Source organism: Stegodyphus dumicola, chromosome X1 (assembly GCF_044657685.1).
Source record: "Stegodyphus dumicola isolate Sdum_Otavi_A_Nest chromosome X1, ASM4465768v1".
Lineage (NCBI taxonomy): Eukaryota > Metazoa > Arthropoda > Arachnida > Araneae > Eresidae > Stegodyphus > Stegodyphus dumicola.
In genome coordinates this window covers 124,959,914-124,970,731 of record NC_140780.1, presented here as the reverse complement: position 1 = coordinate 124,970,731, position 10,818 = coordinate 124,959,914, and the positions used below count along the sequence as shown (strand labels likewise).

The 10,818-nt window shown below is 32.1% G+C and overlaps 1 protein-coding gene across 2 annotated transcripts in view; it reads left to right on the top strand.

Annotated features, from left to right (window-relative positions):
• The first annotated feature begins 4,526 nt into the window (after positions 1–4,526).
• LOC118182630 (uncharacterized) overlaps positions 4,527–10,818 on the top strand; it is a 51,667-nt gene continuing 45,375 nt past the window's right edge. The window contains exon 1 of one of the 2 annotated variants that reach the window (XM_085807999.1): positions 4,527–4,879. The gene's annotated coding sequence lies outside the window, so the exon portion shown is untranslated. The remainder of the gene's footprint in view (positions 4,880–10,818) is intronic. The other variant, XM_035352002.2, reaches the window with a different exon arrangement.

Below are 10,818 nucleotides of genomic sequence, written 5' to 3'. Positions count from 1 at the left end.
AATATTGTGAAGACAGTAAAAATTTTGTATGTAAAAGTGATATTAGTACTAAAACGTCTGGCAATTATTTTGAAAATAGTGCAAATTTTGCCAGTAAATTAAAAAAATTCTTGAATAGTTATAATCATATATTTGCTAAAAGTAAATATGATGTTGGTTGTATAAAGATTGAACCCCCTCCCCCAACAGTTGTATTAACTTCTGAATTACCAATAGCCTATAGACCATATCGAGCATTTCCTAAAGATAATAGTGAAATTAAGAAGCAAATAGATGAGTTGTTCAATAATGGAATTATTAAACCTTCTTACAGTCCTTATGCTGCTCCTGTAACTTTAGCTTATAAGCGTGATGAATGTTAATAACGCCTTACGTATTTTGTTAGTAAAATTTAGCTACTTGTGTGTGGCAACAGTAGGAGATATTCAAGTTTGTGAACGATGTAACAAGTGAGGGGCATCATTGTTTTTTTCGTGACAATAAAGTTTGTTTTCTTTGAAACTGAGTCTATTGTGTAAATAATCACCGCAGTTATAGTGTTTTAATGATAGAGACTATCTTTAAATCTATGATGCGAGTCTTTAATTAAAGGCTACTTCGTGCTGAAGTGTGATTTATGATTTTAAGTACTGAAAGTTGAAAAAGGTTGGTGATACTTTTTTCTTGTAAGCTTTAACGTTTCTGGCGTCCAGTTACAGGACTATTTTCGTATTTAAAGATGTTTAAAGTGATAAAAGGTTTTAAAAAAGAAGATTTGAAACAAGTTGTGGAAGAAACTGGTGAATGTTTACCACCAACCGTTACAATAGCAGGTTTAAAAGAAATTATTTTTAACAGTGCAGAATACAAAAAGGATCATGAATTTGTTCAAGATTTACTTACAACTGCTATTTCGGATCGAAAACTGTTAGAGCAAAGACAAATTGAAAAGCACAAGCTGGATTACGATCTTCACAAATTGAGAATAGTGCAAGAACTTCAAAAAACAAAAATGGATTATTTTTGTTAAACTAGATTAAAATGTAAACTAAATTCCTATCAAGGTAATATTGCGTGGACAAAATTATTACCCCAATTAACTGAAGAATGTAATAACACCCCTCATTCTGTAACAAAATTCCCACCATCATACTTAATGTATGGAAAATTACCTTATGATTCCTTAATTCAAAATCAAGAATTATATCCACCAATAAGAAGAAGGTAGACAAATAGCTCAAAAAAGATCTGATGATTATCATAATGTAAATAAAGAAAGATATGATACTCATTATAAACCTCGTAATTTTAGTAATGTATGAAGAATTTCAGTATCCTAATACACGTAAACTTTCTCCTCCATTTTCAGGACCTTACAAAATTCTAAAACAATATTCTGAAGTTATTTATGAAATTGATAAACCTAATCCTCCAACTAAAAAGAAATCAGAAATTGTTCGTTCAACTAGGCGAAGACCTTTTAATCCAGCAAGTGAATTTAAATTAAATGTTAGAAATTGTAGAATTCTTATCTCTCTCCATAATTAATTTCATTTTTATTTTTTCAAAATTCTCTATTAAAATTTTTCCTGATTATGACTTTTTAATACCTGATCTAGACCTAAACCCTAACTATAACAAATTATTTTCCCGATATTGACCTTTTGTATTTTTCACATAATTTTTCGAAAACTAAACATCTTCTTTCTTATATTATTTTGTAACAATTTTTTTTCTTTCTTCTTGTTGTAAGGTAATATTAATTTCTAGTTTCCAAAATTTTAGTAAAGACTTTAACTTGATCATACAAGTTATTTGTGTTAAAATTTAATTTTGTAGGATTTTGTATTTTTACAAAAACAATTTGATACAATATACAATGCCTAAAACCAGTTACCTTTTATTAGGCAACGGAGGTTTTTTTGATATTTTGTACCTAGCACCACCCAACCATCAGCAAGCTAGTCACGCTGATCTGTTGGAGAGGACATGCCAAACTTTTGATTCAAAGTGTTAATGTCTTATTGTATTATATTATTATAGATTTATATTGAATTGTTTTCTTAAGGTATTATATTACAATGTTTTGTATTGAATTTTCAAATTTAAAATATGTCAATGTATTGTTAATTACCTACGATGAGAAGAATGAATGCACCTAATCAATTATGCATAAGTTGTGTACCTTCTAAGTTTTATATGAAAAAGAGTTCCCTGCAAAAATTTTAAACATCTTCTATTTAAAAATTATTACGGAACCATATTCATTGAAAAAAGTGCATAATATTTGTAAGCTTATTTTTATCTTGTGGGCGTCAGATCTGGCGTCAAGAGACTTCACCAGTATATTCATTCTATGAAAAGGACTTTACAAACTTTTCAATGCACATTTTGAGAAAAATAAAGGACTTTTATGCTCGTAATTTATTTATTATTATTATTCCATATATTATTGTCTTATAGTTATAAATTTAGTTATTTATTTATAAATCTTTGTAAAATCGTATAATTCAAAAACTTTATAATTATATGAGAAATATCATGATTTATGACAGGACATAGTTTAAGCAGGTAAGCTATGTCCTGGATGTTTCTTCATGTCTTTCCTCATAATTCTTGCTTCATTAATCTACTAATGCTTTGCTCGACCGCCTGTTGCTTTTGAGGGGGGGAGATGTAAAATATAAAAAACAGGACGGCTTTGCTCTATACGAACAAGCAACCTTTAATTAATTTTCTGCAATTCAGGATCTTCCCCCTAGACCAGTATTTTCGAGAACATTCCAGCCTATTACGTAACTGCTTCTATAAATAACGGAGTCGCGCCATTTTGAATCAGATTGCTTGTCTCCTCCTGCGCTACAACACTTCGCTGCTGCTTAATCCATCTTTCCTTTGTTAGAATAGTTAATGACGCAGAAAGTCTAAATTTAATCGTACTTAGTTTAAATCACTATTGAATATGTAATTTGGAGAACTTCATCTAAAGTAAGAATGATCTGCGGTGAAAATTGAAATAAAGATATGGCATAGTAAAAAGTGAAATCCTTCTGTGTCGTCATTTCTGCTGTATTCCACTCAGGCCAAACAATGCCCGGACTCTGATGGCAAGCTTCGTCACTCATGTGCTCGACTGCCAAAATATCACATATATAACACAGAAGAGAAGGATTACATGTTTCACTCAAACGTCCATCACGAGTTCTAAAAATTCAGTTATAGTTCTGTTTTCAGTTTTTTGCCGCGCATGCGCAAATCACGTGGTGGTCGGTGAGAGTTTCAACAACTATTGTTCTCTGCCTTATATCCTGGGGGGGGGGACTTTTCTGAGTAGTTAGAAAGAGGACATTCGAAGGAAAGACTCGTAGACAGACGCGGCCGAATTGAATGTAACTTTCATTGGTGGATACGAACTAATTATCAGTATATTTTTCATCACACATGATCATGAGCGCAATTCGCTCCCCAAAATTTTGAATACATAGAATATATGTATATAAAATTTTGAGCATATTTTGAGTATATATACTCAGATATATAAAGTATCACATTTTAGATAATGGCATAGTTATTAGCACGATAAAGCAAACGGATAGAAGTAGTATCTTGACCGCAGGAGAGCTGAAGCTAAAAGTGCGCAGTTAGCTAATGTGAAGGTTCAACAAGAGAAGGTTTTTGTTTAGATTAAAGAGGTTTCAGTTCTCGAAATTTTGAGTTCAGTTTCCGAGTTAGCAACGCCATGCAAGATGGATTAACCTAGAAATGACACGGACCAGAAAAAAAGTTTTATTATTACTATTTTGGGAATAAAGAGGGGGAATTAAGATGTTACCACTAGTTTAAATTATAATTATATATATATATATATATATATATATATATATCTGTGTATGTGTGTGTGTATGCAAAGTTGGAAAAGAGGAAAATTTCAAAAAATGTCTAAACTTTTTGCTCGCAACTGTAACATTTAATTCCCACTTCACACTGAAGGAAAAAACATAGTTAATTGTTCTGAAAGATCTTTGAAAATAAGTAATAGAATCATTATAAAAAAACTAATATTTCCACTAAATCCCGCGTAATAAATTGATTATAAAGGAGCAGACTGAAGCATTGAGAAAACCTACTGCAGATTCACTCTAAACCTGAGTCATTTAGAAATGGAAACAGGAAGGTTAGAAAACATATTTTTTAATACTTTTCTTAGGTCGCAGTTTGTTTTATCAGCGGTAAAATTCATGCAGAGAAAAATATCATCCTTCTTCACATTTGTTTTAATTAAAAATTTGCTTTTGTCATATTCATCAAGTCATTCTATAATCATTTATATAAAAATGTCGTGTCTCTACGGATATTCGTAATGAATGCTGAAAGAAAACATTTTCACTGATATTTTACTGGCAGACCTTTTTAACAAACAAGGAACACCCATAATTCCAGTGATCAAGGATAACATTCGAGAGGCGCGCAAAATGAGAATCGATTTCTCATCAGTGTTCCCATCCCTCCTTCATCTTCAAACGCTGAGCAGCACCCAGTGAGCCACCCTAAGAGAGCATTCCGGAACGTCAGTCATACTCGGTAGATGGCGATTTCCCTGCCGACCTGCCATGCGCGAAACCAAACAGCGGATTAAAAGCAGCAAAAAGGAAGAAGTACCGAGCGCCATTGCTCGAGTTGAAATTTGCGCGATTATTCTGAGAACTTGTTTTTATTGAGAACTTGCAAAGCAAACGGGTATGGGATTTGCGGCTTTCTATTTAATGCTCCATTGTTGTAACAAATTATCAGTGGGGAGTTTTTCTGCGTCTGAACAGCGCCGTTGAGTCGAGGATGCTAAAAGATGAGTTTCTAGCTTATCTTTTATTTCACGGTGATGCCATACGAAAGAAATTCAGAAGTAAGCTTGATTTGCCCCCTCTTATTCTGTACTTAATGCTTATAAAAATGTTGAAGTCGATAATGAATGTCTTAATATGTACCTTCATTTAGGGAAGTAAATATAGCAATTTAATATTTCTTCTATACAAAAATGTTAGTGTATGTATATAAGTCAGTTCTTTGCATTATCTAAGCAAATTCTGACAAAAAGAAGCAATACCTTTCTGATCAGTGGCGAAACATCAGATAAAATTTAACTGTAGTAAAACAAACTTGTCATATCTGTTCGTATTACCTTTTAGAGAACTCAGTTTCATTTAAGCAATACAGTTTACTTAAAGGTTTTCTTTTGAAATAACCCAGAGCAATGGTTTATGCATATAAAATTGGATATGAAATTGTAATAGCGTTTCAGATTATAGTTTTGTAAAAAATGAATTCATATGAAATCTTCAAGTATAATATTGCGAATTGCATGACCCATGTAATGTCTTATTAAGCTTTATTGCATCTTTTATTTTATTGCATTTTAACATCATTTCCCATAAATTCATCATTTTCTTAGAGCTAATTCTAATAGTTATTTAGACAAATGAAAAAAGAATTCTTAATTTCCCAATAATTAGTTTACCTGAGAACAAATGATTAAGCTTCCCCCCTCGTATTGTTACATCCGTTTTAATTCTGCTCAACACTGTTGCTTAGAATACTTATATTTAGTTTTTTTTTTCAATTGGTATTCAGTTAATTATGAATCAGATGGAATTAAGCTAAAAATTATTATAACTAAATATTTTATTACTATTTGGGAAAATGAAGACGAATTATGTATTGCCATTAAAATAAGTTGGCTCCGAAAAGTGACTGGTTTATTTTAAGATCTCGACAATGCTGAGGAGAGAAGCATTTCAGCAGACACTCTTTGCGTATGTGCAGATCCCAAGTTGGAAGATCGCCAAGATCACATCTTTCTTCTAAGGATTCCTAGATTACCGACGGCTGCGATCAGATGTTACGTTCTGATCAGTAACTGGAAGATCCCTTTTATTTATATATTGATTGCCTCTGTTTCTTTCAAATCCAGAACTGAGGTGTAATTTAATAAAATTATAGTCTGGCGGAAAAGATTCATTCAAACGTATGATTTGAAGAAAGATTTTTACACTCGGAAGGAAGTTTTAAATGCATCAATAAATGAGTTGATGTAATGATGTTAAATTCTCCTCAGTGAAAGGCTTTCATTTAAAATATAATATCAACACATACTGAAAAGATGTTGAAATAATTAGAGTAGTGTAACCATAAATAATTTGGTAATAATTCCTTAAAGCTAACTATTTTAGTGATTTATACATATAAATATTCGTTCTTTTTCATGCAAAATATGTATACTAGCATTTTATATATTTTCGAGCAGAGAATCAAAGATCCCTTCAAAAAACTAATTCCTAGTTCAAATCTTACTTCCTATAGCTTGCAAAAGTATAGTCTTTATTTAAACACAAATTTCATCCAGTCATTGCATTTAGTTTATGTATCATATAAGCAACTAACTGTTGTAAATTTTCAGGTACATATCCTGTATCAAGGAATGCAATCTGAGTTCATTTATTGTGTTCTTTGGCTAATGCGTTTTCTTTGTGTGGATGCTGTAAATATTATTATTAAGGCACTATTTGCAACGAACACCACAGCGCAATAGTCTATGTTCATTAAAGACAAATGTTCTTAAGATGGATGCTTTTAATCATGTAAGACGTTTGATAATTTGTGAGTTGAAGGACGATACAAATTACCATGAAGTATTATATTTCTTATATAACACGATTATTGTTGAAATAGGAAATAAAAATAGCATTTGCATATATTTACTACAGCTTATAGCTTTTTGTTTCATTGCATGTTTTACTTCTGAGAGAATACAAGACAGAAATAAGGCAAATGTTTTTAACGTTTTAAATAATACTCTAAGAACATCGAGTTGTAGCTGTACAGATACTATGATTTCTCATTTAAGTGAAACTTGTTATATATTAAGAGATTTAAAATGCTAAGTCTATCTGCTATTTTTATCATATTATTATTTAATTTTCGAGATCCTCTCAAAGTCTTGTATTGTCAATTTTATAAAAGCCTCTGCTTTCACAACCACGCATTTTTGGGAGATTGTGTAAAGGAAATCGACGCATATATACGTTACTCAAAAACTCAATTCATGAGCATCTCGTTTTGCTCTATCTGTAAGTGTTGTTTATGTGAGTGAGGTTTCAGGCTCACGTGGTTACCTAGATCTGCTTCTTTCACTCTGCCGCTAAGTCAGATAGTTGCATTATCGTAAAATTACCTTTTTGCTTAAATTAGTAATATACAGTGTGGCAGATAACAGAAAACTAGAAAGCATCCAGTATTTTCGGGGCTGTTTATTAATGGTTTAGTTATTATTTTCTTAATAAACATATAATACTAGAAACATAGGAAAGGAATTATTTTAAGCTTGATATTTGAAATATTAATCATTTTTATGATAATTCCTAAAATACCGTATGTATAAAATCACACAGATTTTAAAGAATTACACTTGTTAAGAATCCAAAATAAAATGTATCATTAATATATGATTTTACAATTTGTTCTTTTAAAAATGTACGCTAAGTTTTTGTTAAGTGTAATTTTACTCGCTTAGTATGCAATTCATAGCAGTAAGTTAAAATAAATATTTAAAAGTATTTTTACTTTAGCTTTTACTGCTACGTTAGAAAAGTTTTATGTAAATAATTAATATTATTTAGTCAATTTAGCAATAACAAGCTACTGAATTTAATTCGCATATTTGTTTACTCTTTTATTTAATGACAGATGATTTTTTTCTGCTTCTTTATATGAAAATTCTAATTAACTGTACTTCCAATAATACGGAATCTTATTGTTCTACAGAAAAGTATTTAAAATGTACATAGTATTCATTATTTGATTTTTGAAACCAGTTAATAACTATATATCAAAGAACAAGTATAAAAAATTAAGCCTTTACAAAATAGTCCCGTTTGGCGGTAAAAGAAATTTGATGCCATCAGCTTTTGATTTTATATGGAAACCCGCCTTTTCTTTAAACTTCTGTTTTCAGTTTTTATACGTTAACAATTATTTTAAATTAAGTCTGAATACAAATTCCGTATATTATCATATATAAATTACGGATGTGGTATATGAAAGAGATGGACGGCAATATGAGGTATAAAATTAGACAAAAATTAAGCTAGTTTGTTATTGGTTTTATGAGAAACTCTATCGGTTTCGAAACGTCAAGTTGTCTCTCTTTTTCAAAACTCAGAAGTATTCTAAAGTTTCTTTTCATTTCTATAAGCCTTGAAAAAGAAGGACATCATTGCATGACTCCTTCAAAATCATCATTCTACAAAACGCCAAACTAAGATTTTTACTTTTTTTAATACAGATGAGGTGGCGTATTAGAACAAAAAGTTTTATAGTCAGTTAATGAATGATTTTGAAGCTGATAAATCTGCCGAGTTGCATGAGTATTTGCTCAAGAATAATTGTATTATTAGTAATATTGAAGATTTTATATTTCAGTTATTATTTTGACATATCATATATGCTTCTAGAAATTTTCATAAGATGTCCATATTTTGTAATTTAAGTAAATGCAGAAGTGTAATGAATACTTTTCCAAACAGCACGGGCTTTCCATCGTCTAAAATCCATTTCCTTCCTCAACAAGCACAGCTGGTTTTACTTGAAGCCATACGGCAACTTTTTAGCCATTTAAGCTTCTCATTCGAGCAGTTGTCCATGATCTGTTTTGAGCACTTAGTCTAGAGCCTCCTTTCTCTGAAACATTAGAGAAACAAAACAAACAAAACAAAAACGTAAGAGTACAGATCCAATCATTTTCTATAAATACGGAAAATATTATTCAGTGATTCCAAACTGATTGCTTTGTATGCTGTTTAAACTGTCATTCTTGTCCTGTTAGCATATAAATAATTAACTATGGCATGGATAAATTGTTTAGTTTGAAATTTTTCAAAAACACTGGCCTTAATTACGTAATTATTTTTCAAAATGAAAGAAATTCATAGTCAAAGGAACAAAGTAGGAAACAAAGAACAGAAATGCAGGACATTTTTTTGGTCATTTAAGGAACAAAATGCAGTTGAAAATTTTAGGAACTTTTAATAAATCTTTATTAAATGCAATTAATTTTATTAACTAGCGATACAGTTAAAATTAAATTTTCCAAATAGAAAATATCTGCATCTAGGAATGAAAGATGTGTTTTACTTATATCGCAGCTATTGAAATTAAAATTGTCTCTTCACCTTTAGTGACCCATAAAACATAATGATAATGCCTGCTATTCTGTTTAACTGGGGCATTTAAGACGAGAAAAGCAACACTTTCTACAAGATTACCTTTTATTACGGAAATGGATAAAATACCTAATACTAATTTGTTCCAATTATATCAAATTATTCTCCCGGTATACTGTATGTAAAAGAAAGAATAGGGAGGCATTATGCTTTCATATTATGATACATTCTCTCTTCCTATAAAAGGGTAAGATGATTATTAGAGTGCTTTGTTCATATTAGTACATGCATACAAATTAATACACTTATTCAAGCTTATTAATTCACAGCTAATCAAAAAAGACGAATAATCCCAAAAAGATCAGAGGGAAGAAATTTTTAATTATGCTTTAAAGAAATGACACAGAAAAATGTTTTATAATAAAGTTTATTAAGATAATAAAATTGATCTTATTTGATAAAATTCTTTATACACTCTTTTGCAAATAATCGAAGCACCAAGAAGGACTTTTGCGATCGTGACGAAATTTGGTATGCAAAAATATCTTGATCGAACATGCAAATGATCAAAGTTTCAAGGCAAATGAACAGGAATTGCGATCATAGCGCGCATTTCTAGTGCGCAATTCGCAAAGTATAAAACCAGTAACACACGCGGAAAATTTATGTTTTTTTTGTTGCTGCCATTGTAATTCTGTAAAGAAGCAACTAAAGATGCCATTACGACGATATCGAAAACCTTACAGACAACCAAACAACTTCGAACGTGGTCCCATTGTAGGGTTGCGTGAAGCTGGATGGTCATACCGAGCAATAGGCCGCCTCTGCAGCGTACAGTCACTGCTGTGCAAAGATGTTGTCAGCAATGGTTGCTACAAGGAAATTGCTGACGAAATGAAGGCTCTGGAAGGCCAAGGAGCACAAATGCTAGGAAAGATAAGATGATTGTTCGCCAGGCCCAACCGCCCCAACGGTAGTATTGTCGAATATTCAACGCACTGCAGCCACTTCTATACCTCCCGCGGTACCGTCCACCATCTCACAGCGCTTCTCTGAGGCGGGGTTACGTTCACAGAGGCCTTTAAGACGTTTGCCTTTGACCCCACAACATCGGCGGAGTCGTCTGGAGTGGTGTCGCAGCCGATCATCATGGCTGCCATCAGACTGGCATCGTATAGTGTTCAGCGATGAATCCCGCTTCACTCTTGAAACAGATGACCACCGTGTTCATGTCTCTGGAGAGGACGGGGCCAGGGGTCTCAATCAGCCTTTGTTTTACAAAGGCATACCCCTGATGTGATGGTGCGGGGCGCTATTTCTTATGACAGCAGGTGATCTTTAGTCATCCTCCGTACATCTTTAACAGCTCAACGATATGTTGATACCATCCTGCGGCCGGTTGCATTACCCTTTATGGCACGTCATCCTGGGCCGTTTTCCAACAAGATAATGCCAATCCATATACCGCTCGTGTTCTATTTCTGCCTTGGTATCTAAAGGAAAATGCCGACGCAGAAACAGACAGGTGAAACGTAACTAACTAAATAACTACCAAGCTGAAAATAAACTCTTAAGGCTAGTTAATTTAAATATTTTTAGTGATCATCCTTGAGTGGGAAAAATGACA